Raw genomic sequence first — 26,951 nt, 5'->3', positions numbered from 1 at the left:
CGCCGAGACACGCAGTCTTCCGCGAGGTATGTTAAATGTGGTGTGCCGTGTGTCGAGATTTGGGCTCACCTTACGGAACCCTCAGGTTGGCAAAATTAACCCACAGACCCGACCCCTGTGGCGTCGGTGATGATCGCAGTTGTCTCGCGACGTAAAGCCCCGAATTATTAATTATTGAATCCCACAGAATCAAATCATCAAAAGTAAATTCCTCTTCCGCGCTTGCAGTAAACAGACAATATGCAGCGCCGTGTTTACCATAAAGTCAAACATATAAGCAGTAATTTAATAGCAAGCGAAGGAGAGGGAGTCATCCAGGTTCGGAGTTCGCAAAAACGTCAAAGCACCAGGTTGCGTCTCATCAGACACCGTCCCCGTCGAAACCAAAAATTGCGGACTGACTTTCTCAGGATTTTTTTAGCAGACCTTCCAGCTTATGCCTAAGCATTCAAAGACTCCTGTACCGGCCGGGTGGTAATCATAAGGCCGAAACTCAAAAGGCCGAAAAAAGCCGTAAAAGGCCGAAAACGTCGAACAGTCTTAAGGCCGAAAAATCAAAACACCGAACAATCAGAAGGCCCAAAAGCCGACGGGCCAACGCGACACCTCCAACAATGGAAGACGTAACAGAATAGGCACATGAAATGCATGTTTGCGTAGGAGCAGAACGAAGATTCCCCTGCCAATTGTCTTACAGCACCACTAGAACGTCAACTCCAACGAAAATCGAGAACTATACCCCCGGGGACTGGAAGCGAATATCGTCCGACCCTCAAGGCTTGTGCGAATAAACCAAACTTTCCTGGGGCGGTCTGGAGGTCAGCAAGAGGCTACAGGCGCCGTTTGATTGGGTGTCACGCTCTCGTTATCACTCCAGGGCGACTCAATAAGAAAAGCCGACGCAATTAAGCTGTCCGTGTAAATGACCACAGTGGGTAATTTTTGAGATCGCTACGATGGAATGTGAGGAGCCAGCAATCAGGTTAACAGCTAGAATATTTGACAGGTGAACATATAATATGAAGATAACAAAGAAGCTGCGATAAAAAATCTCTTGCCAGAGGTGTGGTCTTCTCCGATGTCAATGGCGTTTAACTATCCTGTAACGCTGCTGCAGGCGAGGACTTAATGGCGCTCCCTCCACCTTGCCGCTGCCGAGACATAAACACGACACCGGTGCGACGTTTTGTTACTGCCCATCGCACTTGCCGTATTACAGGTCTTATACGCCAGCTCGAAGTGGCCACCCTTTCCACAACCGCCTGACGTCTGTGGCTGCGCCTCGCTAAGTACCCCTCTCTTCAACCAGGCGGTTTCTTGGTACCTTAATTTCCCCCCGATGTCGGTGTCTTGCGTGTCTTTCGCGATTCTCGTTTGCGCCTCTGTACCCTCACGCCGTTGATTGAGTCTGGTAATGCTCGTGCCTCGCGTTACACACTTTCGGACTGATTTATGGCACTTCGAAACTTCGACAGTGCACTTCGTACCACAAACCTTGCCATAGTCAACTCCAGAACCCCGTGAACCTGACACCATAGGTATGTAGCTCTTCTCAAACGGTCTCCGCACACAGTGACAGTTATAGGCTATCTTTTTATTGCTTTCGAAATTTATGGCCACCGAAAGAACGCATACACGGGACATTCCGTTATACCGTAGTAGATTATGAGGCTGGGCTGAAACTGGGGTAGCCGCGCCACCCCATTCGTAAATGAGGGGGAGCCGTTGCTCCCCCTGCTCACCCTGTTCCGGCGCCCTTGAGAACAGTCTTCCTGGGTGGTAGTAGTTCATCGCAATATTTTCTGAAGTTCCGCAGCAGGCGCTTGTGTTGCCGTTCTGCAAACAGTGTTCCCCATCATGCTTGTGAAGAAATAATTACTCTTCTTCTAAATGTAGAATGATATGCTTGCGTTAACAAACAAACAAAAATTTTACCTCGCCGTTTGAATTGATTTGAGTGACATACCTAGTGCTGTTGACGATCGGCTTCCCTATTTTGCCTGGGGTGTGATGTGATTTGATAGCGGAACTCCGACATGTCGTCGCTTCGCGTTCATCATAATTCATCCTCTCATATTAACCGCTGTGAAGTGGGTAGGGTCCTGTGGCTACCACGGGGACACATACCATGTCATCATCACTTCTCTTTCATTTATTGTTGTTGATGATGTTGCGGACGAAAAAAATGGGGACGTAAGTCATGACGAAGTCAGACTGTTACCCCAGACCACTCAGCCGCAGTCGGTTGAAAGAAAAAAGAAAAAAAGACAAGGTTAAAGACAAGGAAAGAGAAAACGCAGTAGTTGGGGAAGCGGTGCAACTTCAGACGCCTCTCTCAAAGTTAAAACTAGGAACAAACCAACAGTATCTCCTGTGATAACTTTCGTTGATACCTTTTAGTGTTGGGATCTGCGTTTTCTATTGCCCCCAGAAGCAGCTACCCAGTTGGAAACTGCTTTGGTCACTGCTTTCTTGAGCGATTCAGGTCTTATGAACAGCCTGTGAACTTCAGTCGTGCAATCTCATTGTTCAGTGCCCCACTCTCACCCTCAACCCATTAACCTCATGCTTTTCTGTTAAAGTCATCTTCTCCTGTAATCCATCTCATCCTTGTTTCACTGTTTGTTAGTCATCTTTTTTTTGTCATCTTTGTCTTTAATCTATGTCATCCTTCTTTCGCCGCTTGTTAGTGTATTCTTTATTTCCTAGTTCTTTTCTTTTGTTTTTCATTTATTTTACTCTTTTATCATTTATTTTTCTTTTTTCTCTGCGGAATAGCAAGCCGACGTCCCGTTTGGCTGACCTTTTCCAGACTTGTGCGTATTGGGAGTATTGTATTTAGAATACTGTATTTTAAATACAATTTGCGGTATTTTGGTACTCTACTCAATACTTTTTGTTTTGTGTATTTGTACTCTATTTAAAATACATTTTATGATATTTTCTACTCAGTAGTCTGATTACATATTTTGGATCTCCCTCTCAAACTTTCTGTGTCTCGTCTTTCCATTTCTGGTTCAGTGAAAATTTCCTGAGTCCCTCGAACTTGTCCCGGACATTGACCCTTCTTGGAAGTCTCCATTTAGATATCTTGCCTCGTGTGTACTAATCCTTGGCGAGTGAGGGTTCTATTATGTGTGCCCTGACGCGGTGACGCCGAATTCTGACCCCGCGGAGCAGGGACCTGCTAGAATGATGAAAGATGAAGGCAATCTTAGGCAAAAAATCTTAGGCAAGAAATCTTAGGCAATTTGAGGCTTTGTATGTATTTGTCCTTTCTATGTTGTTTCAGCCTCAGAACATCAATTCTCTCACGTTCACCTGCTAGAAGTTTGCTTTGTTCTGGGTCACATATACTTCGTGGAGTTCTGCGGTATTTCTTTGTCGTCTCTTTGGGTCTTGTGTTTAGATGACTCCTATCACACAAGGACGTCTTGCATAGTACGCGGGGTTTAGGTGATACATGTCACATAGCGGCTACTTGCCGCATTGACCAGTGACTTTTTGCGGTCAAGGATAGATTGTATCTTAATTGTATTCCAAATACTTTTTGAAGAACTTCGTACTCTACGTTAATTACTTTAATTTTCATGTATTTGTACTCTATCTTAATTACATTCTAACGTCAGTATTTATTATCTTACCTTGAATACATTTGTGAGTATCTTGTACAAGTCTGAGCCCTATTCCTCCTGTTTTTCCTTTGGTCTAATAAATATATCCCCCCCCCAAAGGCCTTCACGGGAGAGGGCGCTACCAGTACTCCGAAAATTTCGTGCACAGAGAGGTTCTCATCAGTGTGCAGCCGTCGCAGTACAGTTATCCCAGGTGCCCCTGAATCAATAGGACCCCCCCCCCCCCACACACACAAAAGAAAAAGAAAAGGGTTCGGACTACGTACACGCTTTGCGGAACTGCATGGAAACCTTATCTTATAATAGACGCCTTTAATAATTGGCATTTTCAAGCAGCACTCGAAACACAGATGGAAAAGGACAGCACAGACAACTGCTTATCTGTGTTCCGTTCTGTCTGTATTTTGAGTGCTGCTCAGGTGTGGGGAAATTACTTTTGCCTTTTAATGCATTACTATTACTCATTACTTTTCAGAAGTAATGCGTTACGCATTACCTTTTTGGCGTTAGTAATGCATTACCAATGCCAAAACTTTCATCAAGTAATGCCATTAGGCTGGCATTACATCCTCCAAGAAGCGTCTAATGAGGCCCTGTCCTATAGGTATCAAAGGTATCAGTTTCCCGAACATTTCCCAAATCAGGGCAGGCTCTGCCCGGAAGTCTTCAAATTAAATATAGTTACTCTGACTTCGTGCTTCATTCTTTCGTTATTATTTTTCTTGAAAACGTTTCAACAAGCTGGACTGTGTATTATTTTACCCTCTTGATCTCATATACGCGTATGCATAAAGTATAAAGAAGAGTTATTGCAGCGCAGATATACTTAGTGCTCAGTACAAGACAAAAACAACCAATTACATGTACTTGTCACTTGTTACATATGCTATCGTTTTCTATCTCTCTCGCACTCTTTCTTTTTTTCGTTGATTCTTTTGTGAATGAAAAGCCGAAGTTGATGTTGATGATTGGAGTTTTAATGGCGCATGGGCAACTAAAGTCAGAAAAGCGTTAGAGGAGAAAAAGAGTGATGGCACCATGTGGACACGTGTTGAGCTACCGGGGATACCACGCACTTGGTTCCCTCCTGGTCATTGTGATAGACGGATTTGGAAAAACCAGGAATTTTCCATGCCTCGACATGGCGCAATTTTCAACTGTTCACTTTAGACAGTGCGTGACCCTTCAGTTCAAGTAATGAGCAATCCCATGCCGCTTGACTCGGTCAAAATGTAATTACTTTTGTAAATTATTTTGTAAGGCATTGCTCCCCACCGCTGGCTCTTCTGCTTGAAAGTAAGATGATCTGCTACCAACTGCCCCAGTTGAGGACTTTGACCTTCACTAAGTAGACCGATTCTGTGCCTATTGTAACAACTACATACAGTGAGGAGGACAATAGATGAAAGATGAATGAAATATATTTTCATGCGAAATGGCCTTTCAGGAGGTCCTGGTGACGGATAATAGACCTTCCTTCACCAACCAACAATTTCAGATTTTTCTTGCTTACTGGGAATTCACACTAACAAGTTCATGTGGGGTAGTTGTTACAGTGCTGGACAAAAGTTTACGGAACACGCTCCGGGGCATTCCTCCCTCAGAGTGACAATTTAGCAGCGAAGGGTACCGTACGGACTTGCAAACAGGTGACTGGGTTACCTAGGCACACGCCTGTAAGTTCGTACGGTCATATTCGCTGCTAGTGTGTCACCCTGAGGAAGAAATGAGCCGGAGCGTGTTCCGTAAAGTTTTGTCCAGCACTGCACGTATTCACTACAGAAGAAACGCAGCCGGAGACAAGGGACGGCAGACTTCACGCAAGAAAGCATGGGAGTTCACCATGATCAGATGCCTCCAGACCCGAAGTCAAACGGGCTAGCGGAGAACTTCGTACGAACGTTCAAGGGGGGGGGGGGGATGCGCTGTCTTGCTCTGTTGTCATGCTCCCGTTCAAATATCGAGTAACTCTGTGCGCATCTACAGGACGTCCACCGTGTGAGCGGCTCAACAGCCGACACTATCGGTTCATGTTGCATCTTGTTCGGCCCTCTGATTCTGTCCCGATCCCCTCGTCAATGGAAGATGGCCGCAGGGAACGTCAAAAGCAATGCCACAGTAATCAAGCACGGGGTCGATCGTGTCAAAAGAATTCGTGTGTGTAAATATTTGACCCACAGGAAGAGGGTCATTGGAAAACCGGGAACATTATTGGAAAGGAAGGGTGAGTGACTTTCCACGTGTAGGATGCGGATGGAAAGTTGCATCGGGTGCACAAAGACCACCTTCCACCATCTCCTCTACAAGTTAAAAAGAATATTGTAACGACCGTAGCTGAAGATGAAGTGCATGTCACGCGCAACCATTCTCACGCATTAAATCATTACGACCCTGACGCTGTGCCTCTCGCAACATTTGGTGGAGGTGCTGGCTCGATGCCCCGACGGAAGCGATCACGACATCTTTCCTCCTACACTGATGTTCACCTGCCCGTACTAGTGAGCCACTAGTCCCAGCGCTGCTGCTAAGGCCATCGACCGCCCCAGCCCCGTTGACGACAATGCCCAGACGCCGATGAACGAGCAGAAATGCCGCTATAGTTCAAGACCTAAATTATCCCAAGCCCTGTAGATGAACGACGTCCGTGACAGCAGCGTGTGATGGCGGCCAGGTTGGTGCGGGTAATCTATGTCACTACAGGCACTGGATCACCGTGGGGAGCACAGCGTCACCATCAGCGTCACCTCAACCTCATTTTTCACATTTCAACACCTGCCGTTCGTCCACGTCCATTCGCGAACTGTGGTGCAAGGGGGTCACCACTTGAAGGACGGGGGAGTAATGTAACGACCGAAGATGAAGTGCATGTCACGTGCAACCATTCTCACGCATTAAATCATTACCATCCTGACGCTGTGCTTCTCGCAACTATATGATATGAGCATCAATACTGTCAAACAGGAGTGTTTAGGGAAGACCTTCTGAATGGTAAACATCGTCATAAATAACAGACACTGCTCTATATCACTGAGTTTGAGCCATGGAGATCCGTGAACCAGTTATTCAGGATGACCTTGTGATATCCCGTTGGGCGGGTCCAGGGTATCTCTTGCTCACTCTCATCAAATGCACAGGAGTTGTATTATCCTTGGAAGACGCTGCATGTGCAGATGTTAAAGGGGTTGGGGCACTTTCATAGATGTGGTTCATAACGTCATGGACGCATTGTACAGCACGCCAGAATACCGACGAGGAAAAAAGATCACGGTTGATCCATTGGTGGATCCGACGGAAATGCGTTGCATTAAAACTCCAAAACCCTTTGCGAACTCCCCTTCACAACGCTACACAATCCTTCAACGACCCTTCACAAAAGCTACATACCGTTCACACGACTCTACACAACGATAACACAAGACAACATCCACAGCCACACGAGCCTTTCGGGCTTCCTCAGATTCAGCTGGAAGGCGCCGTCTCGCAGCCTCAACCTTCTTTCGCCACCGCTCCTTCGCACAGCTTTCATAACCCATGGCGCGCCCACGCCACGCACGTCTGAACCTGTCGACCAGCACAGCTGCACCAGTAGCCCGAAATTCGCGAGTTCTTTTGCGGGATAAAGTGAGGCGCTTCATGCGTTTCGCGTCATCGGTCGTCAGAAAACGTCACAAATTTAACGTCAGGACGACATCTGGTGGCGAGTGCTTACTGATTGGCTCCCATAAGGGAGCCGTTCATTTTCGAGAGCCTCGTTTTAGCGAACCTCGTTTTAGAGATCCCGTTTTAGAGAGCCTCGTTTTAGATAATAGCGTTTTAGAGAAGATGGCGGTAGGTTACGTTTCAGCGAAAACCGTTTTAGAGAATAACGCTTTAGCGAAACCCACCACGATTTTGGTTTAGTTTTCGCTTCCCACTAATCATCAACGCATTTTTTCCCCTTTTCTTGTATGCTCAGTTTAGAAGCCGGTGTTCATGTATGGTGTTTAGGTCTGGCTAGTTGGTGAGGTTTACGTATGGCTGCATCCTAACTAATTTTTAAGTAATAATAATTTTTAAGTTAATAAAATTTATGAAATATTATTTGCTAGTTTTTCTACACTGTGAGCAATATACAGCGTGTATTGTTATTTGATTATTACTATTATTTATTGTTATTATTATTATTATTATTATTGATTTTCTCTCTTTCTTAACTGAACGCGCTGTGATGTGATGCGTTTCCAAAAATAAATAACACACCCTGTATTCTCACGTGAGGATACCATGATGGGGAGAGCAAGCAAGACAAACACAAGCACACAACATAAGCTCAACCTGTACAAACTACCCCGTCTTGATACGCTTAGGGAGCACAGGGGTTATTACGATGTCTTAAGTGTAATAAAACTATGTAAGAAATGTATGCTTGCTGGAGTGACGGTTGCAAAATAATTCGTTTTCGCTCGAACAAGTAGCCAGAACTATATTCATCTCTGCTGTGCTTCCCTCCTCTTTTCATCTTTTATGTTCTTCGGAGCTAGCATACCAAAACCGAAATCTGTTTTCTCTAAAACGGCATTCCCTAAAACGTGCCCCGGAGTCTCTAAAACGGTATTCGCTAAAACGAGACTCTTTTTCCCTAAAACGTAACTCACTAAAACGTGACCTTTTCTCTAAAACGCAATTCTCTGAAACGAGGCTCTCTAAACCGTAGGGGAACCCTCCCATAACGATTGGCTCCCATTGTTTTCTGAGCGATGATTGGCTGTTTTCAAAATTGTGCGCGAACGCTCAAACAGGCGACAGCGTGTCGGCGGAGCCAGCTGGAACCGGCATCCACGGAGTAGCCGGCGTCCGTCTTATAGCGATTGGTCTATGAATTCCCATGTTTCCTGGTTTCCTGTTTAATTCCTGGGTATTCAGCAGAGATATATCATTGTGAGGTAGCGTAATAAAAGTTTTGTACTTAAGGCACTCATCACACCCCATAAAGGCGAGCTTCTCATAATCGTCCTTTGTTTTCCATTGCATATCAGCTTTTGTCTTTGTGTTTACATTATACACTTTCATCATGCAACTTTTGCCATGCACAGCTGTATATCTGATCCTAATTTTAATCTTGCAGACTCTGAGCTCCAGCACCCCGAAGCAGTCTTACAGTCCCTGCCCGAGGCAGTCCGACATCGTCAGGTTTCTTCAAGCAAATTCCGGAGAAATATTAATGTCTTGCATTTTTCGTTACTGCAAACATGCTGTGTACCTGTCGCTTGCATAGACGTAAAGCGCACGATACTTAATAAGTACTTAATGTGACAAAACAGCCAAGGCTGCGTCGTTTTTCTGCAACTCCAACTGCATTGGAAGAAACGCGAACCAAGAAAGAACGGAGGAGAGAAATAACAACAAAAGTTGAGAAGCAGAGCAGAAAGGAGGAACGTAGAGCAAGAGAAACTCCTGTCACGTCAATCTACGTCATTGGCAACACAATCAAAAGAAAAAAAATAGGGTGGCTAGTCCTCAGTCATTGGTCCTGCGCCGGAGGTCACGTGAGTTTTCCGCTACAATAGGGTTCTATGGCAGTTTCCCCTGACTGCATTGCCGACGTTGCGCTCTCCTTCCCTCTCCACTCACCACGCACGCGCGCCGCGCCGTGGCTACAGACAGACCACGCCAGGATTCTTTCGTAGCGAGGACTCTAATGGTAATACATTAAAAGAATTATTCTACCGGCGTCGTACTCAGCGAGATACAAGCATTCGAACATACTCTCGAGTAAAGCGCAGCCGTCACAGATATCAGAGCTGCATCTGTTCCCATTGGCAGCCGTAAGCACGTGACTTCTCGTGCGCTGCCTCACGTGCGACGGCTGTCGGAACAGTTCCCTTAGAGGTCGGCCCAGGACGCACATTCCTCCAGGGCGTCAGTCGTGTGTATTGTCATCAAGCAGGAGAGCTACCTATGGAGGTAGTACCCTTTGGACAGACACTAACTTCACGTTACAATCCTACAAGCTAGATAACAACACTTTCTAGGAGTGTTTGCTTTTCGTACTGGCCATACCGAGTGAACAATCCAAACACGGGAGGGTCGCTGCGGAGGGCAGTACAGCCCTAGCGAGCTGGCTAGAACATGATTTGCCACTCACCCTGAATGTGGCGGAAAAGACGAGTAGACGTCAGACAGCGGCGAGAGCGAGGGTGTCAGTCGTGACGCTGCCCACCCCTGTGAGGCCGACAACGGCGAGTCTGTCCACCTTAATCACCACCGCCACATGAGTTTCGGTATTCGCCGTGCCCATGTTCTCCACTCCTATTACCCTTTTCGCTGTGAAACTTTCAATGCAGGTTCACATTGGTGCACGGACGAGTCTTTTACGTTGATCTGGGATAATCTGGGTTGTCCCGTCGCAACCCCTTTAATGTTTATTGGACTTCCGTCCAGTTGCCCTGTACATGAAAGTGTAGGAGGAGGTGCGTACGAGGCGAGACAGAATCGACGTCAGCGTGGCTTTTGGTGATGTTTCCTAGTATTATTCCTCAGCTTCATTTCACTGACAACTTTAACGCATTTTGTATAGTTATTTTTGTGACTCGGAATATTATCGTCCTTCGAAGTTCAATAAGGAGATATCGGAGCTATTAGAGCTCTGCGAGTGCATCATGAATAAACTGGTTTCTCTACGCGAGTATGAAAGTATAGTTCTTGCGGCGGAAATGTTCAAGCTGCACGTTAAGATTTCTGAGTTAAAGGTACTGTAAAGCAGCAGGAATACAATTTTATACTGCTAGTACATTTGACAGCCTGGGTGCCCAGTATACAAACGAAAGAAATTTCGTTCAAATACCTCGTAGTTTTTTTGTTTGTTTTAGCAAATTCAAATTTAATATTACGTGCAATTCTGTGTCTAAGTCCCGACGCGACATCCGCAGTTCCCGCCGTGGAGGGCGGCCTACGTAAACGTACCAATAACAATGGGACTGTAAAGTGACATCTGTGGAGCGCTACCATCACCACGTCGGCTTGACGGACGTGGTGCATTTTAATGTAGGTGACTTTCATGGTGTTTCTGCTTGCAGTTTGATGCCCATTTCTACGATGTACCAATATTCTTGCATTTTGAGAGAATATATGTCAGAAACTACCTCTTTTGAACAAGCGTTTCAAAGAAAGTTTATGAAGGTGGCTATACTTAGCCCGTGACTTAGCCGATAGAGGTTCGGGGACATGTAACACTGTTGCTCGACGAATAGGCGATTATTTCCCACCAGACGTCGCCCCGCGTCTTTTCACCGCAATTTCAGTCATGATTAAAAATATTTTTAGAGTTTTCTGTCGCACATGAAATTTGCAGTGTGAGTTTCTTTCGGAATAAGCTTTCAAATGCTTCTGCCAATCCTAAGAGCTTGCCGACTACTTTACTGTACCTTCAAGTTATAATTGATCTCTTGTAGTTTCACGGAAACCTGAAGAACATTACACTGCGACGTTCGATTGTACAATCTAACAAATCTTATTACTACATGTCATCACCTCATTGTTGCTGGGCCTCATCACACCCCTTTTTTTGTTCAAGAGTTAAATAAGCATATGTTGCAGCAATGTGAAAAAGATTAATCGCATCGAAAATTTCCTGACCGCGTACCTGACGTAAAGCACGATGATCGTCGTTACGCATATTCTCCTTCCTTTCCTCTACTGAAAGCTCACTTGTAATGAACAGGTCGTTAAGCGAGTACGTCTTCTTTTCACATCATAAGGACATCGCCACGTTAATGGCACGGGCCTACCGACCCACATTACGTCTAGACAGCTGACCTAGCTCTTCTAAATCATCGCCTTTGTCAGGCTTTAACGAATGCCTCTTTTTCCTACTTCCCATAGGATGGTTTCTGGCAGGACGGACCTTTTTCACCGCGCCACGTTCTTTTGCCACTTCCGGGACATACCCACGCGGGTATCTCCTGCGGCGAATCGATGTGCAGCAACCATCGACGACGTTCGTATACTTTGGGAGCGCCTTCGATTATTGGCAAAAAGAGCCATCCAAGGCGGATGAAACGGTGCGTGTTAAGATAAGTGCGTGTGCTTCAGTTTAACTCCTCAAATTCATCGAGTGCTGTGCTCAGTGACGGTGGGAATTGACAAGCACATAGATTGCGTATATTGATCGTTAAACACGCAAGCTCCTCGAGAAGACGAAGGAAACGGCGGAGCAACACATTCCGTGTGGTGTGTCGTTTTCATCAGATTCATTATTCATCTGCTGGTAAACTTGTCCCGATGAGTCCCGATCGGCTGCGATGAAATGTCCGGGAGGGTAGGATGTGCTGGGGAGTTTCTCAAACCGTGGTTTCGCTCCAGGACCTTTCGTATATTCGCCTCTCCAGCTACCTGTAGAGGCGCTCGCGTCTTCTTCAAGAGAGCGGAGAAGAAGAATGATTGCCGATGAATAAATCAACCCTTATTCATTCCTTCTTCAACGAGACACGCTTCCAAAATTGTACAAGCAACATAATAACTCGCGTGTCATTTCCCGCTGTCTTCGTTGCTTTTGTTCACGCCGCTCCTGTGATAGTTGATGTTGATGCTGGTGAAAAAAATAATATGGAGAGATTGAATTCGTCACACGACAAATTCGGCTACTCCCATAAACGGCCCAAATTCGGCCAAAGGCCAAATCACCGGTTAACATAGCGCACAATGCATCACACAGTCCTAATAGACTGACTCCAACGCATACCTCAGAATAAAGGTCACAAGGGCTGACAAGGCAGCATCCCTCTTGTCAGGTGGCAAAGGACTCAACACTTTTACGAGGTCAAAGTTGCGATTGTCCAGCCGGTCGAGAGCAGATTTCATGGTTGCCCTTTGAGGTGCGTATCTAGAACAGTGCACGAGAACGTGCACTGTTGCACGATTGCACAGAGTGTACAGTTCGCTGAATCAGCCTTCCCAATTTTATGGAGGAATTGGCGCCAGTATGGCACGTTCAGACGGAACCTGTGCCAGAGCGTCTGGATAGACTGAGGTAACGAGGACGGAACTCTAAATTTCATATACGGGAAAACTAGATGGAGCAACGAGGAGTTCCCATCGCCTTGTAGCCATTACTATCTAGTCATAGGCTTTGGCGTACGGCACTAGAGGTTTTGATGAAGACAGATGTGTGTCCTATGAAAGTGTCTTGTTCCTCATCTCCTTCTCGACATTGAATATTCTTCTCCGCTGTAGTTTTGCACTGCGGAATTGAGCAGTGCTGTTGCTGTTTGTGTTCTGTAAGCCGGGAAGCGTATTTCCCTGCGAAGCGAAACCCTGACCGATACAGAAGAGCGGCGGCGGCGGCAGAAAACCCCGAAAACCCCATGCGTTTGCTGTATGGACGCCGACGGCGACTATTTGTAAATTGTACGCATCGCCCACAGGGGCACGGCGGAGGGTGGTGAAATGTACTGGAGAACAAAATTAGGTTGGAACACGCACGTCATTTTGAAGTTCTTTGCTATATGTTTGGATTACAAGCAAGGGTGGGACAAATTTGACTCCCCTTGGACTCTAGATGAGACGGAACGTTACGAAGTTATAGTTGAAACCAGACAAATATTCGGGGAATGTGTTACGCCATATACAGCAAGAGGGCAACAACTGTTAATTTGAACGTTCGGAAACTGTCACACAAGGAACAGTATGTCCAGTCGCACTGTTAATGTCAATGTCGTTCTTTCCCTGCCTGATGTAGTATGTGCCTCGACCCACGTTCGAAGCACATCAAAACAGTCTCTTGCGTCAAAACGGTTGTCATTTGGGAGCCTACATTGATAATTTATGTGCTGTTGGTAAACAGGGTGCGTAGAATTGATCCACTGTACTGAACTGTCAATACGATGTGTTATGCTATGTGTTACTGTAGAGATGTGTAATGCTAAGGCTGAGGCATACACTGAAGGCAGGAACACAAACAGGCTATCTGTATTTCAATGCAAAAGTGAAGACCATGTTGTACTTATTATATCCTCATACAGATAATAAGTACTACAAATGTTAGCACAAACTAGTAGACAGGTCCCAGTAGTTATTATACTCTAGGAAATGTTTGTAAATTTTGTTATATTTTGCAACATCAACAACCGCAAGAAACTAGCAGGCGAGTCAATCGAATGACAGATGTGGCCTGACTTGTATTGAAGGAAAATGATAATGTGTCAAATAAAGAATAATGTAATGACTGGATATTTGTAATAAAGAGACAGATATTGTAATCGAGCAGCATCGCTTTGGCACTTGCATGGGTGAGACTGGCTTTGAGGGCTGGCTGTCGCTGCATCGAGCTCTTCTTCTGAGTGGGCATATAGGGCCTACAGTTAGGAAACAAGTGTGTGTTGTTCACACTTGACACACGTGTTTCAATCGAAACTGGCAAATTAATTCTGTACGTCTTAAGCTGGGTTGCACTAGTGCAGATTAGACCTCCGTAAACTTGGGAGTGCAGTGCCATGGACTGTGCAGGCAATGGCTCATTTGTATATGTTCGCTAATTGAATGACAATTATAACATTTAAATTTTACTAGTGGCACTTTTGGAATGTCTGTTTTACGTATCGGAACCTTCAGTGAAAAATATCTTTAAAAAACTAGATTGGCAATTGGTGATTTTTTCAAGTTATCAGTTGGTTAAAGTTTACACATTTTTTGTACAGAGCAGTGTACAAAGCTCTCTTACTCAGCTCACTTGACGTATCTATCGCATGTTCATTTGTCTGTCACACAAACAGGGGTGACAAAGGATAAGAGCGTTCACACAGGCCAACTTTCTGCACCAAATGCACATTCATGACCGACTCAAATTTGAGGGAATCTGTCACCGAACGAAATTGGTTGTGCATTGGCAAGTCGGCGAGAGGAGCATTGTCACATGATTATGCCCTCACTTCCAATGGTGATGCAATTTTATTTGTGTCACAGTGCCGTACTACTATTATTAGATTGCAGGTGTAGCTGAAAAATAATAGTCCTTAAAAGGTCAAAGCCGCAGAAACATCCCAGTTGGCATTTCTTAAGAGAATGTTGTTCTCTTGGTGAAATAACATGTTGTGAGATTGTTTGTCTGCGGAGCTGCCTAGTTGGTTCTTCTGGATACGCAGATGGCACCGCCTCGAAGTTGGTCTGTTGGTCTCTGTGAACACTGCTTAAAGAAAAGCCACAAGGCATGCTTTGGAAACCTTCTCTACCTGACTTGTAAACAGCAATGGCTATGGTGCCATTCCGCAGGTGAGACAGCACGTCTGCATCATGAGAAAGCTGAACACCAGTTCGGTAGAGAAGATGAATGAAAAGCGCAGTGTATCTTCCATGTGACCTTCACACACAACTGACAGCAGAATCTGACACAAAACAGAATCCAACTATTAACTCGAAAAAGTCACTGAGTGTCAATGCCGTTCGTTCTCAGAATATTCTTTGCTGTAGGTACTGACCCACTTGCACAAAACTTCTGCTAGGATGCTAACCTTGAGGCATTTCCTTTGACACAGCTCTGGCAGTGCATTTCGCTTATAGGAAAGTTTATGTCAGTAGCATGTGACATAAGTACTAGCAAGGCTGTGCCAAAGGGAATTCCTCAAGGTTAGGACCCTAGCAGAAGTGTAGTGCAAGGAGGTCTAGGTACTTACCCAAAAGTGTCCAAAGTAAAATTCAAAAGTTGATATTTATTTAATTAGTCAGCATATGCAAATAAGCCACTCACTGCACAACTCATCTTTAGCGATAAGAAAGCTCTCCAATAGCACCAACTGTTTATGAATTATTCAGACTGGGAACCTTCACGAAAGAAGTCCAAAGAAATGGGACGCGGACAACAAAAGGAGTAACAATTAAATGGGGTGTTTACACTTTAGCAGTTTATTCCATGTAGCAGCTGCAGTTCTTGAAATCTAATCTGCAATATTGTAAATTGTGGTAAGCAGACTTCTGGTAGGACTCACATGATGTGAGGCCATATTTAGGTATGTTTGGTATCAGAGGGGTAGTGATTCTATTAGTAAACATATTGATGAAACATAACAGATCCTTCTAATTTAATAGACGCTACCTGTAGTAATCAAAATGCATGTAAATTCTGTAAAAATATGCCTTATGAAAGAATATCAGGTGCCCTGTCTAGTCCCTTTGTATGAAAAGGGGGGCCGTTCACCCAAAGCCCTGAGATCAAGAGGAAAGTGTTCTCCTGCACCCACCTTCCAACACCTGCGTACATACAAACATACATTATATCAATGTAAACAAAAGGGTTGTGTTGATAGACCTGGTGGTTATGATGTTTTCATTGTCATCACGCATGCTTGTGTTTGGTCAAAAGTTGACTGCATTGAAAAGACAGAGCTTTTGTTAAAAACCTTACACCACTTGTTTTTCTTTGGTTTGTCTTTCCCTTTTTTTCTGTCCTGGGAATAGGAAGCCGCCATAGCAGAGGCTAACCTTTCCCTACTACTTTTTCATATAACATACATACCCTACACACACACCACTATCCCTTGCTTTTACGAAAGGTGTGCTTTGTAGCCTGTATGATAGATGAGACCTGCGCTGGGTATCTGCAACCACGTATAAGACTATGCAGTATAATAATAATACATAATAATAGTATATAATTAGTTATATTATTAATATTAGTTTAACAATAATAGTATATAATTATAAACAACAAATATAACAGAGCATGTGTGGGATTCATCATTTCACTCAACTAAATGGTTGCTGTGGCTGCAAGACATGAGCTTTATTAAACACAATTGTGTTACAACATTGTGTTTCTTCACCTGTCTTTCAGATAGTATAGCAAAGGCAAGTGCTATCTGGTCTTAGAAGCAGGAAGCATGACAGTAACAAATAAACAATAATGTCTTTTTATGTATTTGTCCTTTGTATGTGATCCAGCCTCAGAACATCAGTTCTCTCATGTTCAACAGTTGCCGTTTGCGTCGATCCCGTCGTATGAATGTGTGTATGAGTGAGCAAAAATGTAAGAGTGAAAGGAGGAAGAGTGAGAGAGAGTGGCTGGTTTGTCCCTTCAGGTGATGCACCCTTGGAAGTCGCTGGGGAGGTGAGTTAGCTTAGCTCAATTGGTAGAGCCCTGGACCGGTAATCCAGAAGATGTGGGTTCGAGTCCTGCAGCTGGCTAGCTTTTCAGTGACTTCCATCTTTGATCAATAATGTGGTTGCATGACAATAACTTGGCCTACAATCGCTGATAGAACAGCATAAATGCAGGCAAGCTGGTGGACAAACTGCATGGTAAACAACCCCGAGCAATGGGCAAATGTTGAAGACAATACGAAAAGACTGCATCCTGTCATGTTGTTTTCAGAGTACGTCCATTGATGAGGCCTGTTTACCACAAAGCATGACCTACAAGATTTGCAGAACAGTCTGCGTAAACTTCTAAAATACTTTTTTTGCAGGCTTCAAAAGATGGTGCAGTACAAAAGCAATTCCCAAAGCTCATCAAGCATCACACTGCTCTGCCCTGAGGGCATAAATAAACAAATCAGAAGGAAGCAGCATAACGAAGCAAAACGAATGGACTGGCCCTGCATTCAACTTTTCCATATGGGCATAATTGCAAGACGTTGTGTAGAACACCAAATTACGGTAGACTCATTAATTCAAACCCCAGGTCATTACATATTTTTGTTAAAATTGTCATAAATTACTCCAAATATATATTGCAGCACACATTTTTTGCCTTTCCTCTGAAGAGGTGCTATTATGAGTGGGGACACAAAAAAGCAGGCATAAGTTAATAACTGCAGAGATATTCAAAAGAAGCATGTCGATGGTTACTAGCTTGACACGTCCGTCCTCAAAACTAAATGTCTGATGTCAGCTAAAGCCCAAGCAGTAAGCGTGCCTTCCTTAGGAGAGAGGCATCTGGAGGTGAGCATTATGTTCAAAGGAGGGCGTCTCAAGAGATGGCGTCAGCAACATGGGGAAGCCATCTTCTGCCCGTAGGAGGGTTTCACAACGGAATGAAAAATGTTGATTAGGCAAAAATGCCGTTCAGTTAATAAGCTTTTCAATACACTGAAAACTGTGGGCTAAACATGGAGGTGACATGAAGTTTGTGTGAAGTATGCAAAAGTATGAATTATCGTAGCTAGAGGTAATGAGAGAACACCTACATTAAAATGTAGCAGGTGCCAGACAAGTTTTTGTCGGTTGTTTGAGGTCTATCTTATTAACTGCCGTGAACTTGCCTGGGCTATGCTTCTATGGCATTAGCACCCGACATCATAAAACGCAATATATTTCCTCTTTCTTGTGCAACGATGGCCCGCTTAAAGACATGTCCTGAAACTCACTAACGCAACTGTTACCTGATAGCCATAGTACTGTACATGTTCATCGCATTGCCCTTGGTGGTTTGTTTTTCTTTTCGTTTGCCTTTCTTTGCTGGGATTAGCAACCCGCCATGGCGCAAGCTAACCTTTCCCTCCTATTATTTTACATAATAAAGTTATCCCCCCCCACCCCCACCCTGGTGACCTTATACGACTAACCAATAGATGTCTTTGTGTTGTTGAGGCTGTGGTTCTTCGAGTTTCGCCCTACAATCTGAACGTTATAGCAGTGAGTGGGACCAGAATTCATCAAAACCACGCTTTTAAGCACAGAAAAATCAACACTTAAAAAAAAAAATTCATCGATTTAAAGCTTTCTGGCAGGTGTTTACACAGCCTATAGGAAAACCAAAAAGTTGTAACTCTAGTGATATGGTGCTACCATAATTGGTATGTTGAACAAGAGAGAACTGATGTTCTTAGGCTGGAACAACATAGAAGGGACAGATATAAACAAAGCCTCAAATTGCCTAAGAAATCAACGATGAATGATGAAAGTCACTGAAAAGGTTAGCCAGCTGTAGGGATCGAACCCACATCTTCTGGATTACCGGTCCAGGGCTCTACCAATTGAGCTAAGCTAGCACGCCTCTCCAGCAACTTTCGGGGTGCGTCATCTGAAGGGTCTACAAACCAGCCACTCACTCTCACTCACCCTCCTTTCACTCCTACATTTTTTGCTCACTCATACACACATTCATACGACGGAAATCGACGCAAGCGGCACCTGTTCAACAAGAGAGAACTGATGTTCTGAGGCTGGAACAACATAGAAGGGAATGATATAAACAAAGCCTCAAATTGCCTAAGAAATTGTTTCTCGTCCACGTGTAAAGCAATAGCTTGTTTCATATGGCTTTCGTTTCACCCGAAAATTCCCTGATGACATATCAAATAGAAATCGTAGCGCCCGATTTCTCCCCGAATTCTCGTGTGTAAATAGCGCCAGATTTTTACCCCCCGAATTTGAAAAATCATAAAATCCGAAAACGAAGAACCCTATGCATGACGTCTTGCATAAACAGGTGACGGGTGAAACTGATGATCTTTCGTCCTGAGGTGATAACCACTATTGTCTCTTTGTCCATTACCATCACAGTCATGAGCAGAGATGAGAGTTGACCATGAGACACAGAGACTATCATAGCCATGGGATACAGAGCGAAAAATAAAATCAGATAAAATAAATTACACCTCAAATGGCGATTTCAATATTGTTCATGGAACGTGCAATGTGGGCATTTGCTAAGTCACAAAGTTACAAAAGTAATGTCTTGCTGAGCAGCGTAGTAATGAACTAATCTAAAACAAGTAACGTAACTAATACTTGCGTTCATTTCGTGCAGTTCAGATGAGAAAACAAACATTTCAGGAATAAATGTGTGACAAAATTGGTCAGTTCTGATTGGGTGATATCAAGTGAGACACAAGTACCTATACCTAAATGTTCCAACTCGAAGCATCCCTTCTCTCTGCAGAAAACAATGTGAATGCCATTCCTCATCATAAGATGACCAATGCACTGATACTGACTTCATTATTGTTTTTGCTTTCACTGGTAGCTTTTGTAGAAGTATGCTTTTCATTCATTTTAGTCTTGCTATTTTGGTGCACTTGCTAGCTTTAGGTATGCATGTGTACATTATGCATAATGTTTTCTCAAGTTCAGGCCTGAATTTCGCCCTGAATTCAATCACGTTTCAATCATGAACTAAACTGGGTGCACATTATTTGGATTTGACGCTCAAGACCACTACATGCAACTTTCTCTACGAGAGAAAAAAAGACAAAAGGAATATAACCTGAAAACGTCAGAACTCTAGTCACTATTAGTGACTCTAGTCGGAACCACACACACATTTGTGCACGCACTACGCACAGACTTCACTACGTCACCTTTGCTTTTGCAGATTAGCTTCAAACTTCTCTACATGCCGCAAGGACCCATTTTCAGTTTCTGTCCCGCTTTCACATTCGAACATTTTCAACTTCCATGCCGTGTATCAATGGCAACGACCACCCAAATAGAAGCACAACATCGCTCTCATACATTGAAAACACCGGCTCTCTGCGGACTCACGCATTCAAACACAAGGAGCATAAATATTGGAAGAACTTGCGCGTTACTTAACGCGTACTCTCAAGGCACGCCAACCAACAAGCCAAATCTATCTGATTTTTTTCGCTCAACCCATCTGTCCCAACCCAACACCACAAAACGTAACACCGCCTATAGCCGCCATTATGTAAGCCGCGTTTTCCGCCAACGCGACGCATATGGTTTATATATATATATATATATTGCTACAAGTATCCGTCATTTTATTTCTTTACTCATGCAAACACCTTGATGTCTATATATTGCTTTGTAATACCGGCTCGTATTTCACGCACAGGTCTAAGCGCTAAAAAGAGAAGAAAGAAGAAACAGGATGCCCCAGGAAATGTCGTGCTATTTAGCAATGCCTTCATCAAGCACGTGTAGACGACGTAAGGCTATGGTGATCTAGTACGGTAACCCTTCTAGCCCGTCATAGTAAGAGCAACTAGTAGATGATGACGATGACACTTGGAATTTCACCAGCGTTTCAGAGCTTAGCCAACGTATGGTGAGCCTGCCATAGCCAACGGCTTCATCTTTTTCTGTCTCAACGAACAATTCAACAAAGTGTGAGTGAACAAAATACATGTTCCACGTACATTCAGATGTCTCTTAAAGGGGCCGTAAACAGGTACAAAAGGTGCACATTTCTTTGTGTTATATTATTGAAACTTAGGCAGTGAAAACTCCTTGTAATTACTAACGCTCAAAAACAAAAGGCGCTTGCACACGGATGAAATATTCACTGCACTCTTTCGCATTTTAGCTCCGCCCCGCGCTCTAACTTTACGTCCCCCCCCCCCCATTTTAACATTTAACATTTAACATTCAGCATTCAGCGATTAAAGCACGATGGAACATCGTCGTCATCTTCGAATGGTTCCGACAACTGGGCTGCCGTACTTAGGTTTGAGCCACGCGGCATCGCGTCACCAGCTGGCGTGGTACAGTGGATAGCGTGCTAGCCATGTCACGTCGTGACTGGGAGGAACCTGGGTTCGAATCGCGTCATGTGATAGCAGCTCAACTGTTGACGTTTGCGCCAGCCGGAGATGTTGAAGATGTCATGACGTTAAATTTCGGAACCACGGAGCGGAAAACGTCGTTTCACACAAACAAACTGAGCGCTCCGACTCACGGGTGATAACGAAGTATGTTTATTGGCTGGTAATTTGAAACGTCATGTGCGCAGCTCGGCCCCCCGATTGGACGGCAAAACGCTACGTCGCCATGTGACGTATGCGTGGTGGAGAGAGGCTAGCTGGTTACTCATCTTTGAAAGCAGTTATATGGGTCAATGAGCTGGCACGAGCCGAACGAAATGTATATTTGGGTATTATGATCTGCGTTCTTTCATGGGGTATCATTATTTCAGAAATGGTTGGTGGCCTGTTTACGGCCCCTTTAAAGAAACAGCGAAATGCCCCTCACTATATTTTTCGTTTTTGTCTGAGATGCGTCGTACAGCAAATATTGTGAGCTGAAGCGAAGGAACGGAGAGCTTAGCTCACTTGTAGGGCGCGCGAGACGCCTCTGATCTTGCCGACCTCTTCTCGCCTAAACATCTACTCCTTCAAAGAGCGTTTAAGTGAACAGGGGGGGGGAGGCGTCTACTTCGCGACGTTCGTAGTCCCACTGCGAGGATCCCTCAGGTGGTTCGACTCTCTCCGGTACGGCCGAAGCGCCATGGGAGTAGCACTTGCAGACGAATTGTTGGTGGCCAATGAGAGCATACAGCTGCTCCGCACACATGCCTGATGGCTGCCTCGCACGTCTGATGACGTCATGCAAGGAGATGAGGCGGCGCTGGTAGCTGCTTCTCTCTCCGGGATTTTTTTCTTTCTTCTAAATTTGAGTTTGAGCGCTAAATTTGAGCGCTAAATTTGAGCGCTCAGTGACAGCACACCGCACAGCGGAAATATTGTCCGTGATGGCTCCTGATAAAATGTTTTAACGAAAGTTTCGGGCCATCTCAATTGTAGCTTCCTTGTTCCTTTCTTCATCGTAAACATCTCAGCACCGTGTGTCGGAGATTTCTGGCGCACATCAAAAGAACCCCAGGTGGTCGAAATTATCCGCAGTCCTACCCTGCGGCTCGTGCAGCATGTCGCCACACTAGGCAGACAAACCTTACGTGGAACATCACGGCGTCATTATTATTTAACATCTCAGCGTTGATCACCGGCAATCGTGAGTGGTACTTATCAACATATCAACGCTCAATTCAACACAATTCAACGTTCCGAGTTCGAAATATGATTTTTTTTTTCTTTTGCAGTGTACACTAAAACGAGCACCTTAACCTATTCGATCGTGCAGTAGGCTCAACGTCAGTCAGTCAGTCAGTCAGTCAGTTTAATTGTTGCCATCATTTAAGCGGCCATATCAATTTGCAGCAATGCACGTATACCGCAGTGTCACTGTATGGTCCGGAACCGCCCTGCAGAAAGTAATTTTTTGGCAGCAAGAAGTGTAGTTTTTCTGTGGATTAATCTTTAACCACGTGGGGACCCTGAAATATCGGGCCGTGACATGCTCTGTTCAGTTCTCGAAAGACGATGTACCTAAGCGACACTGTAAAGGCCTTGCAAAGCACGAGTGTTTGCAAGTATTCATCAGCGTATTTTGTCATAGTATTCTTTCATCATTTGCTTTTTTACTTTTACGTTGCATACATACGCGGAAGGGCAATGAACCTATAGATACGCCTTTAGTGACCAATAGGGAGCACTAGTATCAACATTCAGCGGCGCAACTTTGAAAATGAGTGCTCGTAACCACAATAATAAAACATCGAGACACCACACGGCGGTACTTCTCCCTCACCTTCTTGTCGTCATCATGTCATTATCGACTTCAGCTACAGTCGTTGGAACGCACGCAGCTATAAAGTCAACAACGGCAACCTGTTATCATCATCACCACCACTTCGTGTGGGCAGCGTCCTTCGCAGCGGCACGTGCAGCATGTCGCCAAAGAAATAGGCTGGCACACCTTACTACGTGTAAATCTACTCGAATTACCGTACCCTGTGGGAGCGTCACGATTGTATCCATGATGAGAAGAAAGGACGAGAGGTCGATAGTTAAGTTAATATCGGTCACTGTTAAGAATGATGAGAAGGCTCGTATGCAGGTACGCGTTGAGTCATAGTCTGTTTTTTTTTTGGGGGGGGGGGGGGGTATATGTTTATTAGCAAAGGAAAAAGGAAACGGAAGGTTAAGGGTAGCCTGCGCTAGGAAAGTTCCGTTTCCTGTAGGAAGCAGACTAGTTGGAGAGTTTTCATTTCTTCTTTTTTCTTTTTTGTATTGCCGCAAGAAGATGTACGTCTTATCCTCTCCTCACATCACAAGCGATCGCTTCATTCGGCGCAATGGTTATGGCAGAGCGTGGTATGGGGTGAAGATGTGTTTTTCCAGTGTAGGAGAGTACACAGTACTCTTTCTTCGCACAGATGAGTAGAAATGGAAGCACAAGTGGTCAGCGCGGAAAGGAGGAACAGAACAGTAAAATGCAAGAAAGCTGGTGTAACTGTGTTGAAGATAATATATCTCGAAGTTCGAAAAGCGGGCGACGAAGACCCGAATGAATGGGTGGTTTGCAAGTTCCTGTCAAAATGACGTGAGGGAAGTTGCAATGTCATGCGGAGGTACGCTTCTGGTCCGAAGTTCTGCTGGAGTCGCATAGCGTCAGCATGTTTTGAACGTAAAAGTGGGAGGTTGTTCAGCGCATAACTGCACTAATTCTGCGGAAAAAGGACATGCAAACGTATGGCGTACCCAGGGATCCTGCGCCCTTCGAAAAATGTCATCAGCTTACAAGAAACTTGAACTTAGGGGTGTAGGCACTTGCCACCAAATGCCCTGCTCTGTACTTACCATGTTGAAGTTTGCGTTGATGTGGTAACATTATAAACTCATAACTTGAAAAGAATTCCATTAAAGTCACAGCTTCGTCCCAAACTAAACGAAAACGACTACACGCGAATGACCCTCAGAGTGCAGAAAATGTATGTGTAAAATACCTGTACATTCGGTTGTACCATATAGGAAATTCTGCTTTTTATCGTACTTATCCGAGACGCCTCAGTGACCACGTTGTAACGGAGCATATCGCAAAGTGCGCGCCCAAGGGAACCGAAACATGAGTGAAGTGTCACGAAATCTAAACGTCGCCATAAGAAAAGTGCGTGCAAAGCATTTTTAGAGTAACTTACTTGTTTGAGGGTCCGGCGTTCCCAGGCGAACTCATCTTGATTGTCGTTTAAGCCGTAGTTCATAAACTTTTGCTTTGCTCCAATTGAGCGAAACTAAAATTACGGACCGGAAGTTCGAAGTCCCAGCATGCGTAACACCACCTTTGAACCTGAATAATAATGTGACACGTAAGGTTTGTCTGCGCAGTGTGGCGACATGTTGCACGTGGCGCAGGGTAGGGCTGCGGGTAATTTGGACCACCGGGGGTTGTATTGATGTGCACCGGAAATCTCCGACACACGGTGCTGGAAGCAATGTTTACCTTCCACACATTGCTACCGCCCTCGGCCGGGGTCGAACCCACGATCTTGAGTTCAACAAGCCAGCACGTTCCCGACTGAGCTACCGAGGCTACTCATATATAGGACAGAATCTTTCTCCTCATGAGTTCAATTTCTCCTCTTTTTTTCCTTACAAACAAACAGGATCTTTCTCAGCATGTTATTTGAAGTTTGAAGCATATTGCACTGGACGAAGTTGATTCTATCAAAGTGTGCGTGCGTGCATGGTGCGCGTGTGTGTCCTCCCGCTGAGGACTCCTGTAAAGGGTGCTTTCGATGCACTAACGCGATGTACGCAGGAGAAGCTAGCAAGCGATAAAAAGTTCCTACACTCTAAAAACAGAGCTTCACCGCATAGCACGCTGTGCGCCAACCATTGCCACGAACGGTAGAGTAATCGCTTCTGATTCGAGGAGAGAGAGGGGCGTACGCCTTTTTGTGGCAATTTGGATATATGGTAATTGCCACAAAAAGGCGTACGCCTCCCTCTCTCCTTGAATCAAAAGCGATAACCCTATCATTCGTGGCAATGGTTGGCGCACAGCGTGCTATGCGGTGAAGCACTATTTCTAGAGTGTACGGTAAGAGTATTGTGGTTTTTCGACTGCTGAAGCGAATTATTGTGTATTCGATTCGAATTCGGGTATAATATCAAATTATAGATTTGACTTTCGAATCGAATGTCTCTTTCAAACCGACTATATCCGTGTAGCTGCAAATCTGCTAAATGCTACAAGAGGAAGTATGAAACAAACTGAGCGCTGCTTAATAGGCAGATCAATTGCCATGCACATATATCACGCATTCATTTAACGACATGTTTCTGTGTTCTTAGTGCAGTTAATTTCTCTCACTGGGCAAAGCCTTCTTTAAACAACAATGAGGAGGAGCTTCCTTCACAGGGCGAGAGGACACTCCGCGATTCACGTCTTTTGCGATGCCTTCGTTTACTGCTATTCCGCGTTTGACAGCAGCTAGTGTGCTGTGAATGTCTCCTGCGGAGTTCTGCAAGCAACCACCCATGACGTTTCTGTTGCATGTGGTCGCCAGTAGCAAGGTTTGGGAATTTTTAAAACGAAGCGAAGGCGCCTCGACATACATAGCCGGATTCCACGGCTACACTTGTGGATGAAGCGGCATTCGGCTGTTATTCCTTATTTCCTTAGGCCGCTCAGCGAGTAGACGTAGTGCGGGGTATATGATACGCCTCGCGTAACGTTGTTATGCTCCTGCAATAGAGTGTGATGAAACTGAAGTGGACCATTTGCCTGGATACACGCCTGAAGTGAAAATGACTATGCCTGAGCATGTGTACAGTACAACCATCACCAGGCGAAACATCCATCAAGCGCAGGTCAAACAGCACCAAATGATCGCCCAGACGTCCCAGTGTCGCTAGCTTCTACCAAACGCGGAGTACTTCGCCATTCGTAGCGCGCACAAAACTTACAACGGGCGTGCAATACATAAAACCAACTAAACTGCATGTCCATTATCACACGTGGAAACCTATTTATGTGTTCGATGTCGCCAACCTGTCCAGACACTGCGTAGAGATACCGCGTAGCAGACAGGTGTCTTTTTCTTCCGCCTACAGGAGGGTGATAACGTTGGGTAGACGAGCGGTCTGCCTGCCTAGCTGGCGGCATGTTGCTCGGTGGGGGGGGGGGGGGGGGGTCGCGACTTGAATATAGTTTGATGGGTTCAGGAACGCCACTACGTAGCTCACATTTTAGGAATGCATCACAAGTGACCCTTTTTCGCTTTTTTTTTTCTTTTTGTTCAGCATTTCCCCCCTACCTTCTCGTCTCCTTGCGCGCTACAGTCCGCCTTCTGAATTTCTGCCAGGACTTGAATTTGAATCTCACTGCTGCTTTCCTGTACTTGCGTCAATCAGGACGTTTCCCACCTTGTGATGCCGACGACCTCATGTAGTTTCACCACCACCATCATCACCGCCGCATTTTCTGACGTAGCAACGCGCTTCCTTTGCGTACGTATAGGATGTCACGACCGAAGAGGCTGCGTCACGACATTTGAAGTAATTTAAACCATCCATAACTTCAAAACTCTTCGAGCTATCGCAATGACTCACGTGGCGTTGTATACATAACGAATAAGAGTTTATTGTAATAATTCATGCGTCACCGCAATTCTGCGGAGGAGGGGAGGGGGCAGCCACCGCACTCATGTTTTTTTTTTTTTTTCACCCGTGCCAGCAGTGCGTCGCAAATGTCACTATGAGCGGCGTGCAGATGTGGGCAGATGGGAAGAGGAGCACAGGAAGGAGTCGGAGACAGATGGTG

At 45.0% G+C, this 26,951-nt stretch overlaps 1 protein-coding gene and 1 non-coding gene across 2 annotated transcripts in view; both read right to left on the bottom strand.

Moving 5' to 3' along the window:
- LOC135385293 (sex peptide receptor-like) overlaps positions 1 to 26,951 on the bottom strand; it is a 480,167-nt gene that overhangs the window by 305,315 nt on the left and 147,901 nt on the right.
- On the bottom strand, positions 18,520 to 18,592 carry Trnat-ggu (transfer RNA threonine (anticodon GGU)). The gene has a single exon. It is a non-coding gene; the product is annotated as a tRNA-Thr (tRNA).

Source organism: Ornithodoros turicata, chromosome 2 (genome assembly GCF_037126465.1).
Source record: "Ornithodoros turicata isolate Travis chromosome 2, ASM3712646v1, whole genome shotgun sequence".
Lineage (NCBI taxonomy): Eukaryota > Metazoa > Arthropoda > Arachnida > Ixodida > Argasidae > Ornithodoros > Ornithodoros turicata.
The sequence above is the reverse complement of the archived record's forward strand: the minus strand, read 5'-3'. Positions and strand labels throughout refer to the sequence as shown.